The sequence below is a fragment of the Podarcis cretensis genome, assembly GCF_951804945.1.
Source record: "Podarcis cretensis genome assembly, chromosome: 8".
In the NCBI taxonomy this organism is placed as follows: Eukaryota; Metazoa; Chordata; class Lepidosauria; order Squamata; family Lacertidae; genus Podarcis; species Podarcis cretensis.
In genome coordinates, this window is record NC_137177.1 from 17,336,552 (window position 1) to 17,352,735 (window position 16,184).

Here is a 16,184-nt window from a genome sequence, read left to right on the forward strand (position 1 = left end):
GAGTCTATCGCTCTTAACCACTACACCACACTGGCTTTAGCAGGAAACTATGGACCCATGCCTATTGCAAACAAAGCAGTATGACCATCCCAAAACATTTGCAGATGCAAAGGGTATTGAAAGTGGGATCACATATAATCACCCCAGTATGAGCTCAGATACGAATGCTCAATAAAAAGGACACCTGGAAGATCCCTATAGCCTTCCTCAAACTGATGCCTTCCAGATGTTTTGGACTTCATTGGCCATGCTGACTAGCTGGCCACTCTGGGCAGCTACCAACAAATATAAAGACATAATAAAACATTAAACATTAAACATTTAAATAACTTCCCCATACAAGATTGCCTTCAGGCAGCTCAGGGGCCAGATAACTCCATACCCTCCAACATTTCTCCAGTGAAAATAAGGACATCCTAAGGAAAAGCGGAACATTCTGGGATCAAATCAGAAACCAGGGCAGCTTCTCTAAATCAGGGACATCCCTGGAAAATACGGATACTTGGAGGTCTGCCTTTGCTGTTTTTGCTTCAACAAACCAACATGGCTACCCCTTTGGAAACAGCCTGCCTAAGTCCCCTAAGGCCATTTCCCTCACGTGAGGAGAGGACAGGGCTCCATTGCCCGTGTTCTGAAGTCATTCAGTGGCTGATCCAGTTGCTTTCTGCCTATGGAATGGAGGGAGGGGCAGCGGCCATCTTGTCCTTCACCTCCGGCAACAAAACGTCTTGGGTTGATTTTCCTCAGAGAATAGATGTCGGGGATTGTGAATGTGGTGGAGACAGGGGGCCAGGAGGCTGACCCAGGAAAGGGAGCCACTGGTTTATGGGAGCCAGACCAGGGGGAGGAAGAAGAAGAGTTAGGGCAGGATGCGGTGGAGGAAGAAGAAACTGTTCAGGGAAGGGATGGGCCAGTTGACTCCCCACCTTCTCCTGCTCCGCCATCGCCTAGTACCAGGAGGGGCTTGAAGATGAATGAGCAGCAGCGGCTTCCGTGCAGAAGTTGCCCAGTGGGAGCTGCTTTGGGAAGGCTGAGGTGAAATGCTACTATACTGTGGGGTTAGGACAGAACTAAACCGCCCCTCCCACAATTTACCACTCTATTTGTGGTTGACAATGGGGAGTTTCAACCATTTGTTTCATTGTGGGGGGTCAAAATGATGCAACCTGTTTGAGTGAGGGAATGGCATTTCATGTGGCATTCACTCCCTAACTCTTCAGCCCTAGCCTTCACACAAATTCATTTCGGTCTGGATAGATCAGACCCATAGATCAATGTTAGCACTACCCCCAGCATGAGGAAATTTGAAGGACTGGCTGCTTGAGCACAGGCCTCCAACAAAGCCACCCAACCTCTATTTTATCTTCAGGAAGGCTTGTTCCATGTTCTGTCACCAGGTGTTGCCATTTTCTTGGTCTAGCCCAACAGAGCCAGCTCTACTATTAGCCAGCGTGAAGCAGCTGCCTCAGGTAGCAGATGCTGAGTGTGTGTGTATTGGGGGAAGCTCAGTGGTGGCGGCTATCCCTAACCGTTCCTCTTGAGGATCCCTGCTAGCCAGTCTCATCTTTTAAGATGCCATGAGACTATTTGCATATCCTCCAACATTTCTCCGGTGAAAACAGGCACGTCCTATTCCATAATGATAATTTTACTATTTTTAGCCCCACACATTTTACTGGGTTGCCCAAGCCATTCTGGGCAGCTAGCAACAAATATAAAAACATAATAAAATATTACACAGCAGGCACGTCCAACACGTAGATCGTGATCTACCGGTAGATCACTGGACTGTTTTTGCTTCAACAAACCGACATGGCTATCCCTTTGGAAACAGCCTGCCTAAGTCCCCTAAGGCCATTTCCCTCATGTGAGGAGAGGACAGGGCTCCATTGCCAGTGTTCTGAAGTCATTCAGTGGCTGATCCAGTTGGTTTCTGCCCATGGAATGGAGGGAGGGGCAGCGGCCATCTTGTCCTTCACCTCCAGCAACAAAACGTCTTGGGTTGACCCTGCCTCAGATAATAGATGTTGGGGACTGTGAATGTGGCGGAGACAGGGGGCCAGGAGGCTGACCCAGGGAAGGGAGCCTCTCGTTTATGGGGCTGGGAGCCAGACCAGAAGCAGGAGGAGGAGGAGGAAGAGTTAGGGCAGGATGAGGTGGAGGAAGAAGAAACTGTTCAGCCAAGGGATGGGCCAGTTGATTCCTCACCTTCCCCTGCTCCACCATCTCCTAGTACTGTGGCCTTATGAGGCTTTGCCCTCGGGTGGGAAAAATATTGCGCCTGGGAAAGGGAAGTGGGAGTCAACAGACGCTCAAGGAATAGTTTCAGAGAAAAGGCTTATATTTCTACCATCCATGAACTGGTAGAAGGATCAAGTGTGATAAATCACAAAAAGCATGCACGAAGTTCACAGTCATGTGCACAAGCATATATACCCCTTTCCAGTTCCCTCCTCCTTTCTCCTCCCTCAGGAGTCCTCTGAGCATGAACAGAAAGCTGTCTTGGGACTATTGGACTCTTCCCAGGAAAGGGGTTTCAGAGTGTTCAGATATGTTTCAATCTCTTGTTCTGGCATGGTTCCCGGACAGAAAGTAAGTTGCATTTTTGAAGTAAAAGGGGGAGAGGAGAGTGGGCAGTGTGACAGTTTTGCTTTGTTCAGGGGGGAAATGCATGCTCGAATTCAACAATTTCTCAATTTCTAACTGTTGACTTCTGCTGTCCAGCCTCCTTTTCTGCACTCTCAGTGCTTCCCCAGTCAGCTCAACAGCCCAGAAGGGATTTGCAGGCCAAGGAGAGTTTGAAACTTTCCCTCCCCATCCCATGATTCTGATGATAATCCTTCTCCCCACAATACTGCTATTAAGAGGAAGGTGAGGGCAGGTATGGTCTCTGCATCCTTCTATAAGGGTGCAGCCACAATAGCACAGAAAAAAGAAACATTAAACATGTTTACTTTCATACTGAGTTGAAGATATGTAATTGAATAAAGTTTGGCTTCAGCTGGTAGATCCCAAAGGGTTACATCTGGATATTGGGGGTACAGGTACCCCGTTGGTTCCCTAGTACCTTTTATCACATCAACCGCAGCTGCACCACCATCATCATCTGCCATATTTCGCAGGGCATTGACCAGGGAGGATTTGCCGACACCTGAGTCCCCTACGATGGCGATATCAAGGGTACGTTTGCCAGATGGCTGATTCATTTGAGCTAATGTGTCTTGTTTGCTGCTCTTACAAGCCATGGCTGCTCTTCTTTGAGATTTATCACACCTAAACAAGAACAGAAATATTGCAGCAATTAATACCTTCTGCATCTAACTCCTCTTTTAAAACAGCTGGATCGGTTGCCAGTTCAGTTCAAGGCCCAGTTCAAACTACTCACATTAGTTTTTAACTCCATTGAGCATTCAAAGGAAACCATGTTCTGGTTAAGCACTGGGACCCCAGGAATCCCTTACCAAACAGAAATTGGGGTGCAGGCAACATTATAGTTATTACAATGTCTTAAGTAAACAGCTTTAACAAATGCTGTTGAAATTCCTGTACAGCTTCATCTGCCTCTCAGTTTTCCTGCCTAAACCCCCTAAAATGGCTGCAATGCTTTGATGAGAAGCTTTCAAACTGCATAAATTGGACTTCCTGTCCTGGTGAGGGTTTTCCCTGGAGAGAGAAACTCTGATATACAGGGGTGCCTTGGTTCCCGAACAGCTTAATTGTTGAACAAATCAGCTCCTGAACTCTGCAAACCCGGAAGTAAGTGTTCCGGCTTGCGAACGTTTTTCAGAAGTTGAACGTCCGACATGGCTTCTGCTTGAGTGTAGGAGGCTCCTGCAGCCTCTCGGATGCAACGCCTTGGTTTTTGAATGGTTTCGGGAATCGAACACACACCTGGAATGGATTAAGTTCAAGAACCAAGGTTCCACTCACTGTATATTTGATTGTTGTCCTTTCAAGCAACCGTTCCCTCCTTAATACATAGCAGGAATGGTTGAAATATGGGAAAGTGAGCAAAGAAAGAAACAGTCAGAATTAATTAGGTGGGGCTCCTTTTAGAGCTGAAAGGCAGCATAGAAATATTATTCCTTGATGGCTTCCTTGTCGACTGTTACATTGATAGGCTGCATAAAGTGGAAGGGCTTTAAAGCTGTGGGGGTTTAGGGCGTCTTAGAGGAAATAGTTTCTTTTCCAGAAAAGTTCTAACATTCTGCAGGGTGCAGAGCGATGTTAGAGCAAGAAGCTGGCTTTGCAGACCGGGCAGGCAGGCAGGACACCAAACTCCCCACAGAGTGTTCCTAGATGGACAGCAAAGCCTTTGTCTCATCCGCCATCCTCAACCTGAGAAGGAGATGATGCAAGGGATCATGGCGCTGCTGCACTCCAGGGTTTCTACAGCCATACGCAGAGAGGCTCGCCTTCCATTCCCCCAGCTTGTCCTCCAGCTTCCTGCAGCCTGGGGAGCTGTTGCTCTTCCCCACCCCCTGCAGACCGGGCAGGCAGGAAGCAGCTGGATCTGCAAAGCCAGCTGAGAAGCGGCTGCAGCAGGATCTTTTCCTATCCAGCCCACAGTGCCAGTAGTGGCAATTTTAGACACAGTGTATTGCGATAAGAGTTCAGAAACTGTTTGTGCTAATAAAACTCCCAGTGGCAGAATCCGCCTTTTCCTATCCAGCCCACAATGCCAGTAGTGGCAATTTTAATCTGAGTGTATTGTACACAGTGTGTACACAGTGTATTGCGATAAGAGTTCAGAAACTGTTTGCGCTAATAAAACTCCCAGTGGCAGAATTCACCTATCACCATGGGACTTTTGGGCTCTGAGATATGATAGCCATCTTCATATATCTCAAGGGCTGCCATATGGAGTGTGGTGCAAGCTTGCTTTGTCCTGCTTCAGATGGTCAGACCTGGACAAACAGCTTCAAGCTACAAGGAAAGAGATTCTGACTAAACACGAGGAAGAACTTTCTGAGAGCGAGAGCTCTTTGACAGTGGAACGGACTCCCTCTGGAGTATTAGTATTAATACAGTGGTACCTCAGGTTACATACGCTTCAGGTTACAGACGCTTCATGTTACAGACTCCTAACCCAGAAATATTACCTTGGATTAAGAACTTTGCTTCAGGATGAGAACAGAAATTGTGCAGCGGCGGTGCAGTGGCAGCAGGAAGCCCCATTAGCTGAAGTGGTGCTTCAGGTTAAGAACAGTTTCAGGTTAAGAACAGACCTCCAGAACGAATTAAGTTCTTAACCCGAGGTACCACTGTAATATAATTTTAAAAATGGGTGTGGAAGATGAATGCAGAAGAGGTCAATTCTAGATGAACAGGAATGGAAGCGATGAAAGAAATCTGTTGAGTCAGTGGTGCTTTTATTTATAAATTATGTAATTTGTTTAAAGTCTTTGTATCATATCATCATATTCCTCCTGAGTTTTGATGAAGTGTGAGCCTCACACTGCTAGCTTTTGCTCTCTGTCATGACCCAGCACAGTCCAAGAAATGATTTACAAGAAGGAGGACCTACAGCGACTCCATTTAGCTTTTGTTTTCTCAGAAAGCAGAACTATGTGCTGGGCAGGGGAGGGGGAGAGGAAAACTTGTAAACAGCATGTCATTTCTGCTACAATATAATAAAAACCCAAAGCTACTTTCCCCTTTCAAGGTTATTCAGGATAAAAAGTTGCAAATAATCAGCAGCAGAGCATTTAGAAAGAAATATGTGCCTATACCAGCTTATTAGGCTTTTGTCAGAGATAAGCTCAAAGTACCTTGGTGATTTTAAACTGCATGGGGGTTTTCAGTCTCTGTTTGGGGTCTCCCATCTGAAGTATGTATGTCATTTCAAGATCAAAACCGGTGATACACTGTCATGACTGCTGATCTTCGGTACACAGATACAGCAAGGCACAGCCTATCTGTGAGTTTATGGACATTGCCAGTTCATGGACCTTGACAATGAAACCTGACAGGTCTGAGCATGTGAACCAATATAACATGCCTTATGATGCTTTTCCATTCTCAGAGGAGGGGGACCAAGAAGGTAAAAGTTCTGGAAATTGTTGTAAATAAAAATATGCCCTTTTCCCTTATGGGGTATCCAAGAGCCCATATGGAGTCCTTACATAGGTTCCCTATTGGTAGTAGAGAATAACAGAGGCCAACCAGAGAATATTGAGAAGCAAAGCAGCTAGTAAGCTTGATCTTTATTGATCTGTTGCAACAGGGTGCTCCCCTCACTCGCAGGAAAGGCGGTGGACCCACAAAAATGCTGTGCAAGGGCTTATAAAGACTTTTGAAATTTTCATCCTCTAGATCAAGACCACCCCCAGAAACATTATGCATACATCACAGAAGGGGTGTGACCTAAGACCACCCCTCAGATACATCCCATCTACATCACAGAAATTTAAATGTTGTGGGAAATCTAAGCTCGATTTCTGTGAAGCAGAAATCCAGTTTCTCATGTCAGTTCCCTTTATGACGAAATTAGTCCCCCTAAATTCAGCTGTTCAAGGATGAGTCTTCAGGCACATAGCAAATACCTTTTCTTTATCTGGTGGAACTTAATTGAGAACTACAGAAAATAAGATAAATGAGGTTAATAACATAAAAACAGTATAATATGTTAGCATTACAAATCTAAAATATTGTTAAAGCTGAGAAACCTTGACTAAATTTTAACTAAATTATAATTGCCTGAAGCAGCAAGGCTAGAATTGGGCAGGAAGCAAAATATTATATGGGTCAAATGAAAGAGAGAGGGGGTATTCAAAGGAATGGATATTCCCTTTTTTTTTCCTTTGAAGAGGGCATTTTTTTCTAAGCTTTCTCCATTATCGAAGAAAAGCAAGATTACATTCCACAAAATTTGCAACCTCAGAAAGGAAAAAGCTGTATGCCCAAAATACCTACACTTCAACTTCAACAGTAATTTTGATTATTGCCTACTGTCATCTAACAAAATAATTTTAGCAACATCTTAATAAAACTACATCAAAATCAAAGAATTCTCTTTCTTAAAGGCCTGTCTGGGTAGAAATTACACAGAAAAGTTTCGACAGCATGTTACATCAATATGACAAATGTTTCTAGTTTACATTGGAGTATATTTAAAAAGTATCAGTTTAAAAAAGCATTCACTGTGGACACGACATGTGTAATGAATCTCAAAGGGTGCATTGATTAAACCTGGCCAATTCAATTCATAAGAGTATTGGATTCCATACAGGAAATGGGGAGCAGTGGTGTGCCTGTCTGGCATGCTTGTCTCCCAAGGACTTTACAAAAATTGTTGCTTTTTATTCCTATTTTTAAAAGCTTGGTTGTGTCATATTGTGGTAAGGCAAATCAGCTCTAGGGTCTGCTCCATTGTCTCTAGAACCAGCCACAATGGGTAAGAAAAGGGGTGCCAACGTAGGAATACTTGCCATAGCAGCAGCAGCAGCTCCTATTACCCCACCTTGGGTTGCATCATGTCTTGTGCCAGTTCTACTTGGCCCTGAGATGCTCTGCCTCACACTCTTCCAGTCTTCCTTCCTAGGGCTTTCTTTCGAACCCTTTCAGCATCCTCAGCTAGATTATTCAGGAAGCTTGACAGCATCCCATAAGTGATGACAAAAGACACCCCTGCCATGTCTCAGTTCTCCAAAGGACCACAGACACTGGGTGCATGCCAGGAACCCCACAGCCTCTTGCCACTGCTCGGCAGAGAGAGAGGGAGGTGTTCTAACTTTGCTGCAGAAGCATGCCATTTGCACCCCTCAGACTGTTTTGTCCAACTGCCTAGTCTTATGTGGCTCACAATGTACCTTTCCACTGATCAGCCATCTTGTAGGTGGGAGAAGGGGAGGTTCCAGATAGTTTGTCTAGTTTCATGGGCAAAGGGGGATGGACAGTGTGGAGGGCTTCAGATAACTGTTAACCTCTTGCTGTCTAGCCTCCTTTTAAACACTCTCAGATACTCCCCAGTCAACTCAACAGGACAGAAAGGATTTGCAAGCAGAGGACAGTTTGAAACGTTCCCTCCCCATCCCATGATTCTGATGATACTCCCTCTCCCCCCAATGCTGCTGTTAAGCTTAGGGAAGAAGCTCAAGGGCAGCAGGAGATCAAACATCATTGGGATCACAAGGCTGCCAGCTGAGCAAGGGGAAAGCTGGCTGGGAGGGAAAGACTTTGAGGGACCTCTGTTAAGACTTACTTGCTCCTCAAGATCCTTGACAAACAGTTGTTTGAGGACAGGAGGATAGGATAGTTTGTCTTCTCACTTCAGCTGCTCACACTCTCTCCTGTCCTCTCTGGACTTTGTAGCAGAAGAGCTAGAAGATCTCAACAGACTGATGCTCTCGTTCTTGTGAATTGGTGCTAGCAACAGGAAATCTGTGGTCTGCCCTCAGCTAGGCTTTGAGCATAACAAACAGGTGCAGAAGAGGATGTGGTTGCTCGCTGCCTGGACCCCCTCCCTCCTGTTTTGAATTTTGACATCAAAATTCCCAGCTGCAGTCTGCTAGGTTACAGAATTCCCTTTTCTAAGGCTTGGCAGCTTCTAGCTAAGAAGGTGAGAATAGGTGGCTTGTGTTGCCTAAGGACTAATTGAGCAGAGGCCAAGTAGGGATGCATCATGGCTGAACTCATGTTGTTGCAGGAGAACCTGAGCTCTCACTTAAGTTCCTCCAAAGAGTCACACACATGAGGCGTTTGGTGAAGAAGAAGTTCGTTTATTGGCTCTGTACAGAAGCATGGTCCAGGGGGATTGCACCCAAAGGCTGGACCTGAGTCTTGGCAAGCCCCCTCTGTTATACCCCTCTCCCCTTACCATAACCTTTCTTGACCAATTATATTCCCCAATTACGCTTATTCCCTTATATAGTGGTGTTCTGCAGCTTGCATCATCTCTTATTTGATTGTATACCTTTTGCCACAAAGCCAGGCATGCGCACGTCTACCTCGTGTCACATGAGCTTTTACTTACTGCTGCTGACACAGTCTCTGACTACCTATGATTTTCTATAGCCTCCGCCCTTTCCAGGCCTGAGGCTCACCGCAATGTCAAGTGAGTCTGTGCCCTAGGTCCAGGTTCCAATTCCATGTTTGCCTCATTGCTGCTTGGTAGAAAGCTCAGGAGAACTTTAGCACACTGCATTTCCTTCAGATGACAGACCAATGGAGGCTCATTGCCTCGTTGTCATTCTCTGTTTGCCACTCGTACAAGCAGTGGTGTAACTGTGTAAGATCAGAGAAGATGGGGTGGTCTCATACTGATACATGGTTTTAGATGAGGCCTTCTAAAATGCCATGTGGGGAGAGGGTGAGAATGTGGCCATGGTAGATGGGTAAAAATCTTGGAGCAGAAACTGCATCCTGTTTACAAGTTTTCCTCTCCCCACGCCTGGCCAGCAACACAGTTCTGCGCAAACAAGCTCCCTCTGGCCAGAAATGCGGCTTCGGCTATTTGTTGCGATCTTATCTCATCCTCGCTGGTTACCTTCGCTTTCTTTTTTGCTTTTAGTAGTGTGACAATCAGGAGGAAGAGGGTATAAAAGGGAGACAGAGGGAGATAGCAGGACGGAGAAAAGCACGAGAAACCTCGAAGCAAAACCTCCAAGAAGAGGACTGAGCTTGGCTGCAAAATATAAGTGCGGCAGCAGGTAAGGAGTTGAACTTTTCTCCTCGTTCTAGAATGATTTCCCTTTCTTTTTGAGCTTCTTTGCGCTAAAGGAGACTCTGAGCTCCTTGCTTGGAGGGGGTGGCAGAAACAATTGCTGTTGCTGTTGTTTACCTTTTATTTGTTTTTTTTTACATTTTTATTGTTATTATATTAACCATTACATTATAGCTATTGTGATATCATATATCATATCATATCATTAACAATAATATTATTGTTAACAATGATGTTCGAGAAGGCTGCTCTTCTTCCCCGCGGCAAATAACATGTCATCACCAGGGAGCAAGCAGAGCTCGTGCTGCTATAAAGGTGTCCCCCTCTCCCCCCCCCGCACCCGAGTTTAATAAAAGGGGTCTGTTAGCATTGCAATGCAGTCCATGACCCCACCCGCTTTATCAGGGCTGCGTCTCAGCACTTCCTGGTGTGTAAAAAAGGTATCTGCGCCACTTCTGATTAGAAAAACTGCGTGGCAAGGGTTCGAGGCAGGGCAGGGCAGAAGATGCTGGAGCTTCTCTCGGTTCTGGGTTGGTGCTGCCTGATGAGCCTGGGTAGCTCAGTGGGTTAGACCATGGTGCTGATAACGCCAAGGCTGCAGGTCCCTGTATGGACCAGCTGACTATTCCTGCATTGCAGGGGGTTGGACTAGATGATCCTCAGGGTCCCTTCCAACTCTACAGTGCTATGATTCTGTGACTTTCTCATAGCTCTTTTTTCCTATAGCTGTATTTCATTTATTTATTTATCTGTTATATGTATATAGCTTTCAGGACAGGATAATGTTGCTGATAATGGGTTGTCTTCAACTAACATTTACTCAGAGTAGACCTATTAAAATTGATGGATCTTAGGCATGGTTATTAATTTCAGTGAGTCATGAGTCATCGCTGAGTAAAGGTTAGTTGACAAGAACCCAATGTGGATATTTCCCCCAGTACTGTACTTTAAGAATATTTCTGGGATCTTTCTGCATCTCTTATTCCTACCCATTGACTCCTTTTTTTTATCTCCCCCTTGGTGACATTTCTAAAAATATTCTTCATTTTATGTTGACTTTTGTGAAAGTGGCAGAACAAGGCTTGGGCAGAATATACTAGGGATATGCACAGTGCATTGGCTTATTTATTTATTAAGTGTTTTACCCAAAGTTTTAGCAAAAAAAGAGAGGAATCCTTAGTGTGTGTGTAAATGCTTCCTTTAGTCAAATCTCTAGAGCAGGCATGGCCAAACCCGGCCCTCCAGCTGTTTTGGGACTACAACTCCCATCATCCCAGGCTAACAGGACTAGTGGTCAGGGATGATGGGAGTTGTAGTCCCAAAACAGCTGGAGGGCCACGTTTGGCCATGCCTGCTCTAGAGGAATGAACAATTTGAGTTCAAAAAAGATCCACATCTCACATAAACATGTTTTAAGGGTTATGTGTGAATGCATGCACATATAGATTTCTGAGAGATTGACAACAGGCCCAATTCTTCACTTTATTGAAATACTACCGACTGCTGCTCAAACAACCCACTAGTCTCAGTGACATGCCCTAAGTAAATTGATTTTCCCACATAAACCATGGATTGTAAAGATGACCAGAAAAGTGTGCTGAAGGCTATCATTTAACTATTATAGTTTTCTTCTCTTTCACAGATAAACTGAGCCACAAGGAATCCCTGTCATGGATCCTGCAGTAATAATAGAAAAATTAAAAAAAGACCTTGCTGAAGTGAAGGCTGCTTTGGAGAAAAAAACATTTGAAGCTGTTTCAGCTGAAGCTCAACAGCAGTCAAATTTATTAAACAATGTCACGTTGGAAATTGCCATCACAGGAAGAGCGGGTGCCGGGAAATCATCTTTTGTCAATGCCCTGCGAGGAATGGAAGATGATGAAAAGGGTGCAGCTCTGACGGGGTTGACAGAAACAACAATGGAGCCACAAGAATATACATGCCCCACATTCCCCAAAGTCAAATTTTGGGATCTACCAGGAATTGGAACAAACAATTTTAGTGCAATGGAATACCTAAAGAAGGTCAATTTCAGCAAGTATGATTTTTTCATCATCATCGCCTCAGGGCGCTTCACTGAGGATGACACCAACTTGGCTCTTGAGATCCGTAAAAATAAGAAGAAATTCTACTATGTGCGCAGCAAAGTGGATATCGATATTGATAACTACAGGCGGTCAAAACGCATCAATGTGGAGGACACCTATGAGATGATGCAAGCTGAGAAGAAGACACTTGGCATTATACAGAAAGATAGCTATGATAATTTGAAGGCATTAGGTGAGTCTTCTCCAAGGGTCTTTCTGATATCAAGGTGGGATTTGAGCAAGTATGATTTCCCCCGGCTTCAAGAGACCTTTGAAAAGGAACAGGATGAAATCAAGAGAGATGTTTTAATTATGTGTCTTCCAATTTTAACAAAAGATAGCATTAAAAAGAAAAAGGCTGCTATGGAGAGCCTGATATGGAAAAAAGCCATTGTGAGTTGTACTGTTGGGTTCATTCCTCTCCCATTCCTCTCATTTGGTTTTGACATTGGCATTGTGGCTGTGACAATGAGGGAGATCTGCAAAGTTTTTTGCTTGGATGAAGATTCCCTCAATATACTAGCAAATCGTGTGGGGAAACCTGTTGAGGAGTTGAAATCTGGTATTGAACATACCCCAAGCGCCGGTATGATCACGACAGAATTTGTCATGGATATCTTGAAGAGGTCAGCAATATGGGGAACAATCACAGTGGTAGAGCTGGTTCTGCATTTCATACCTGTGTTGGGGTCTCTCTATGGTGGGGGCAGTTCTTTTGCTACCACATTCTACTTGCTGAAGGATTTCCTGGAAAACGCTGTGAAAGATGCAGAGAAAGTTCTGGCAAAGGCTGCTGAGCCTAAGAAACCCAAGTAAACAGCCAATACATCTACCTGGGAGGAGACATCCAGGTACAACATGCATATTCTCATCTTTCTACCACAGCATCAACCAATTGCTCCCTTTATTACTCTTCAGATTATTTACTTAATCTCAATAAAATAATAAATATTAAGATTATAAGAAATGTTTTTTTCCCCTGAATCCTCCCTACTGCAATTATTTCCCCAACTGTTCTAATTTTTGTTTTAAAAAATCATTTAATCAAGGCATGGGAAAGCTGTAGGCAACGGTCCAAATTTAGGTGTCCTAACCTGAACCACAAGCCTGTTTTCTCTCAGCCTTCTTGTTGTAATGATTAATCTTTTCTTTACTTCACCAGCTGGGTGGGTGGGTAGGGGAAGCCTGAGCCTTTGGGGAGGGTTTTTTTCTCTGGAAATAAGCATACACATGCCCACAAATTTCTTTGTATTTTAGGATGCTATGAAACAGAGAAAGACTGGTTCATCTTCAACATAGTTGGAGGAGAGGGAGTTTTGGGTGTCCTCCTGCCACAAATAGCTCCAGATAGGTGCTTCTTATTCTTTCTTTGTTTTTGTTTTGTTTTTGCAGGATATGTGCTTTTTATTTTCCTTTTTTTTTCTTGGTTTTTGAGAAAACAAAGAAACCAGAGACGACATCATCAGAACAAACAAGACTTGAAATCAGGTCTCTGTCCATGTCAGAGCTTAGAACTAGTTCAAGTTCAACATGTCCGTAAAAGAACTAATTCCCATTCATGTTCATCCCTTTATGAAACAAACCAGTTCTCTTTATGTTCAGTTCACTTCAAGTTAATCCAAATTACCCTTGGCAAATTTTTTTGTAGAAATACTCTACGTTCTTTCTTTCTTTGCTTTGTTTTTGAGGGATATGTGCTTTTTTATTTTTTTGTTTCTTGGTTTTTGAAAAAAAAACCAAATTTTGTTTGTGTAAATACTCTAAAGCATTTAGAAAGTGGTAATGAACTTGAAGATGAGCCAGAATTCATTCATCATTTTACCCCAACATCAACTTAATTCATGTTCAGGTTACCCAGCAATTATGGAAACTACTTTCACATGTAGTTCAGATGTTTTTCAAACTAATTCAGTGCACATTGAACTTGTTCATTCCAAGCACTAGCCAGTTGTTTTTGAGATTGTTATAGTCCGTACGTGATTTTAGCAGCTGCTGAGATAAAAATCCAAGTTTTTCCAGCTGTCGGAGGGGGCTACACTGACAGCTACTAGCAGCTACACTAAGAGATGGCTATGCATTGGCTATGCATCAAGCTGGGAGTCAGCAACACCAGCTCTTATTTGTGGAATGAGTTTATCCCTCCTCAGAATGTAACTTTTCTGCAAAGCCTTACAGCCTTAAAGCCTTGGAGGTTGAAAAGTTCCCAGACTGGCTGCCAACACAAATAAACAGACAAAGTAATATAGTTTTTATTGACAAATAGCAAAACACATTCAAACTCACTAGGTGTGACCAAGTATCTGTGCATTAATTACTTTGTACTCTCTCTGATTATATCTGTGTTTTGGGTTCCAGACAAGTCTAACCAAACAAAGCTCTGTGTCCCCATTCATTATAATGAGGAATTAAATAATCCCTTTTGGCCAAAATTGGTGAAATTTGCAGGCGTAGGAGACCCTACAAATTGGATTGAGCCTACCTAAATCCAGGGGCTTTTTGTGGAGGAAGTTAAGTGGGTTTACCTTCCTCCATACTTATTTGATATTTTCATGGGTGGGAGGGCTTCCGTGTTGGGGAAGGGGCAGGAGCTGAGTCCGGGCAACTCCATCTTCTGGGGAGGGCGGTGAGTAGAGAAGCTCCGTCTTAGTGTGTTGCTTTAGCAATAAATCTGAAATAATTAACAGGCAGATTTGTCTCACGTTTGTGGGAGAGACCAAGCCATAACAGTTTGCCCGGACTCACTTTTTCTCTCATGCCGGAGGCCAACAGAGAACGTGATGGAAAGGCAAGTTCGGAAATTGGGGAATGCAGCTGGGGGAGCAGAGGGAGGGGCAGGAGAGCCCACAGACCCATAATAGAATTGAGAAGCTACACATGGCAACTCAAATCATAGCTCGATACGCTAGCAGGAGCTCTAGATGAACAAAGGACCTGTAAGGGACCTCAGGGCCGACAAGGGGCCTAGGGTTCATCCTGAAAAATTCAGTGGGGACACAGAACGTTATGCTGCCTTTAAAATGGAATCCAGTTACATTTTGGATGTGAGATCAGCCAAATTTAGCTTGGACAAACAGCGGATAACTTATCTGATAAGCTGGCTGGAAGGACCAGCTAAGGACTGGGCCAGCACTTTAATGGAGGGCCAGCACAGCACACTGGGAAATCTGTGGGAATTCTGGGGACAGATGGATGCAATGTTCAAGAGCCCCATGGAGCATGCAGCAGATGAGCAACAACTGCTACATCTGCGACTGGAGGGGGGAGAGTTCTGTGGCATCTTATTGGACTGCTTTCAATGCCTTATTGCAAAGGGTTGGCTGGGGACAGAACACACCGCTGGCACCCATGTATGGAGCAGGATTGAACCCATCAATCCTGGATGAGATGGCGAAGATGCAACCCATGCAGTTGCTGGATGAGTTAGTCAGAGCCTCCCTACAGCTGGGGTTACATCAGGAGCAATGGACGTTAGAAAAGAGGGGGGCTGGGGGGCCTCCGCTAGTAAGGAGCCACACTCCAAGTCTTTCTGCGCCAGGGATGGGCGACTCATTCAGCCAGGGGCAAGCAGTTAAACCAATGCAGATTGGCTCAAGAGAAAGAGGGAAGACTAGGATGGCATGGAAAGAAGGGAGTCAATGGCGTTGGGAAACACACAGTTGCTTTGTGCGCGGGAGGCAGGGGAATTTGGCGAAACTGTGTCCCGATAGGAAGGTGGGCCAGTGTAGAAGAGAGGCCCAAACCCCAAGAGACACGGACGGGAAACGGCAACTACCTGCCTGCCCCATCTGCACTGAGAGGGAGTTGGAGGGTGGGGGTGGCGAAGAGCTCCAGCTCCCAAGGCTGCAGGAAGCTGGAGGACAAGCTGGGGGAAGGGAAGGCGAGTAGCTCTGCGGAGGCTGGAGAAACCCTTGAAGGAACCTGTGCCTGGTGGCCCCCTGCATGATGTCCCCCTAAAGCTGAGGGTGTCAGATAAGACACAGGCTTTGCTGTCAGTCTAGGAACACTCTGAGGAGAGTTTGGTGTCCTTCTGGTCTGCCTGGCTTGCAAAGCCAGCTTGTCATGCGGGCTCTATAGCTGCTCTGCACTCTGCAGAATGTTAGACTGTTTCTAAAAAATAAACTATTTCTTCCTCATGTTCAGTCTTGTAATATGAAGCCATTGGATCAGGCCCTACCCTCTGGAGCAGAAGAAAACAAGCTTATTCCCTCTTCTGTGTGACAACCCTTCAGATATTTGAAGATGGCTATCGTATCTCCTCTCAATCTCCTCTTTTCCAGGATAAACATACCCAGCTCCTTCAAGTGCTCCTCATAAGGCTTGGTTTTCAGAGCTTTGGTCATCTTGGTCGCCCTCCTCTGTACTCATTCCAGCTTGTCAATATCCTTCTTCTGAAGGATATGAGGAGCTTCCAGCTTCAACATCACTGTCTGTAT

General features: G+C 44.8%; 2 protein-coding genes across 3 annotated transcripts in view; both read left to right on the forward strand.

Moving 5' to 3' along the window:
* Positions 1 to 16,184, forward strand: part of LOC307221552 (interferon-inducible GTPase 5-like) — a 74,315-nt gene that overhangs the window by 45,260 nt on the left and 12,871 nt on the right. The window lies entirely within an intron of this gene.
* The window catches only part of LOC307221561 (interferon-inducible GTPase 5-like), an 88,158-nt gene that overhangs the window by 35,029 nt on the left and 36,945 nt on the right, over positions 1 to 16,184 (forward strand). The window contains exon 2 of one of the 2 annotated variants that reach the window (XM_079986193.1): positions 9,512 to 9,650. The exons of the other annotated variant lie outside the window; for it this stretch is intronic. The gene's annotated coding sequence lies outside the window, so the exon portion shown is untranslated. The remainder of the gene's footprint in view (positions 1 to 9,511; positions 9,651 to 16,184) is intronic. 2 annotated transcript variants of the gene reach the window in all.